Source organism: Schistocerca americana, chromosome 4 (genome assembly GCF_021461395.2).
Source record: "Schistocerca americana isolate TAMUIC-IGC-003095 chromosome 4, iqSchAmer2.1, whole genome shotgun sequence".
NCBI lineage: Eukaryota > Metazoa > Arthropoda > Insecta > Orthoptera > Acrididae > Schistocerca > Schistocerca americana.
The window spans coordinates 103751450-103754508 of record NC_060122.1 but is presented as its reverse complement, the minus strand read 5'-3'; positions in this window follow the sequence as shown (position 1 = coordinate 103754508).

The window sequence follows — 3059 nt, the reverse complement described above, 5'->3', positions numbered from 1 at the left end:
AAAAGTCATGAGATCTCCTCTCACATGACATAGTGCACCAACTCAACACAGTAGGGAGTCAACAAATTGTTGTGAGTCCCCTGCAGAAAAATTGATTTTGTACATGAATTGACGTCTCAATTACATCCCATAAATTGCCAGTGGGATTCATGTCAGGTGACGTGAGTGACCTACCGGTAATCATTCACTCAAATTGTCCAGTATGATCTGACACGGTACACTGTCATCCATAAATATTCCATCGTTGTTTGGAAACGTGAAGCCTGTGGATGACTACAAATTCTCTCCAAGTAGCTGAACACGAAACATTTAGTCACTGATCAGTTCAGTTGGACCAGAGGACCCAGTCCATTCCAGGTAAACACAGCCCACACCACTATGGAGCTACCATCAGCTTGCATAGTGCCTTTTTGACAACTTGGGTCCATGGTTTCATGGGGTCTGCACCACACTTGAAACCTGCCATCAACTCTTCCCAACTGAAATTGGGACTTGTCTGACCAGGCCAGTTTTCCAGTTGCCTAGGATGCAACCGATATGGTCACAAGGCCACGAGAGGCACTGCAGGCGATGTCGTGCTTGTTAGCGAAGTCACTTGTATTGGTCGCCTGCTGCCATAGCCCATTAACGCCAAATTATCCTAACAGATACATTTGTCGTACGCCCCATATTGATTTCATGCAGTGTCGCTTATCTCTTAGCAAACTCCACGCAAATGCTGCTGCCCTTGATTGTCAAGTGAAGGCTCTCAGCCACTGTATTGTGCTTGGTGAGCAGTAAACAATTTCCAAAATGGAATATGTTATGTGTCTAGCTCTAACTACCGTTCCATGTTAGAAGCCTGTTAATTCCATAATCACGTCTGAAACCTTTCCACATGAATCACCTGAGTACCAAAGACAGCTCCGCCAATGCACAATCCTTTTATAATTTGTGTACGCGATACTACCATCATCTGTATGTGGTGTCACCGCCAGACACCACACTTGCTAGGTGGTAGCCTTTAAATCGGCCGCGGTCCGTTAGTATACGTCGGACCCGCGTGTCGCCACTATCAGTGATTGCAGACCGAGCGCCGCCACACAGCAGGTCTAGAGAGTCTTCCTAGCACTCGCCCCAGTTGTACGGCCGACGTTGCTAGCGATGGTTCACTGACAAATTACGCTCTCATTTGCCGAGACGATAGTTAGCATAGCCTTCAGCTACGTCATTTGCTACGACCTAGCAAGGCGCCATTACCAGTTACTATTGATGCTGTAAAACATGTACCGTCAAGAGCGATGTTCACCAATTATGGATTAAAGTTAAGTATTCCAGCAGCTACGTACGTTTTTTTGTTAGTCTCATTTCCTTGATCTGTTCCAGACCTCTCGCCAGCCTGCGTGAGCTAAAACGCGTGCCTTTCGGCTTCCTCTCAAGTGGGTTGGCTGTCTTGCCAATCCACAACACTGTATATGTGCATATCGCTGTCCTAGGACTTTTGTCATCATCCTCCTAGCTTTCTATAGGCTGTTAAATACAAATGATGTATTTCAGTTTATAGTTGAGGAAATGAATGATAGCACTGAATATTTTTCTTAGCTTAAATAGAGAATGGGTCTAGGATTAGTAAGTGGTCATATGTAAATGTAGAAAAATATTTTTTTGATAATTTCATGTAAATTTGGTAGTTTGAAATCTGTTCAGTCATGAGACTACAGAATTGAAGATATTGCTACAAAATATAGGAATAGTGATTTTTCTAAAATGCAATATCCACTACACCTGAAATCAGATGATTGCTATACCAAATAGGACCTATTGTCAGATACTGTAGTTTTATTATTGCAGCTACAACAAATGTTGCACTATTCCTGTATGGTTTGAAAATTGTGGTATCTGATATCCCCCTGTTGAACTATATTATCATAGCTGGTTAAAAATAGTTTCCTAAGGAGCCTAGAGTGATAATTACTAAGAGATATTAAGATCTTTATTATGTCTTTTATGAGATACACTAGGTCCAATGCATTCTTGTTAAAACTCTGAATTGTAACAGATAATTTGACTTCAACAATGTATAATTGGACTTTTAGTGATAATTTTTAGTATGCTAGTGTTGTAAAATTCCCGGTAATTTAAAAGTGAAGAAATATTCCCAGGGAATATTGCCGGTAATATTCCCAAAGTCCATAAATTCGTAGGAATTTGATTAATTAGCAAAATAGCTCAAAAAGCTGTTAACAGGTAAAAATAGGTAAAAGCAGTAATTATATGGTTAAATCAATTTAATATGGATCTGGACTTAACCTCCTTGTTGGAAATACACACATTTTTTGATTTTCAATGTTTTACATATCAAAGAATTAGCCCTAGAATTGCCAAGCATCTACATTTATGACTCTTTAAGTTACCTACAACTGCCAACATCAAAATGATCAACCTTTAGAAAAACAGAGTTTATAATATCAATGTGCCTTCTATTAAATAACTAAAGTTACTAAAATACACCGGGAAGTTTATTTATTCAATTTGTTAAGTTTCTTGTCGATGTTAGAGGTATTTTAGGCTATAAAGTTTAAAATAAATTTGTGCGAATTTTGTAAACATTAGTCATTGAAAATGGCATTTCAGGGAAAAATTATGTGAATAAAATGGCAAAGATTTATGATTTACTTGAATATACAAGTGATTTTATTGACACTGACCATGGTAAAATATTAACAATTCAAAAAGTCAGTGGTAGCAATATTTCGGAAAATAGATTTATAAATCATAATTAATCACAGGAAATGAGGAGTCTTTGAATTCTGAAAGTGAAACACCTCTAGTCATTCATTTGGAAAAATTAAAAACTACTCCAGATAACAGGTGGTTGGAGAATTACACCTCCAAAGAAATATTTTGTAAGTTTAAATTTTGTTCAGAGAAATGTGGGGTTTTGACTTGCCTAAAAATAGCAGGCCTAGTGAATACTTTAAATTTCATGAGAAGACTGTACTGTAGTCTTATACAAATTTCTCCTGGTGCATACACAAAGTAGAAAATATAAGAATATAGTATCACATACTTTGAGGAAG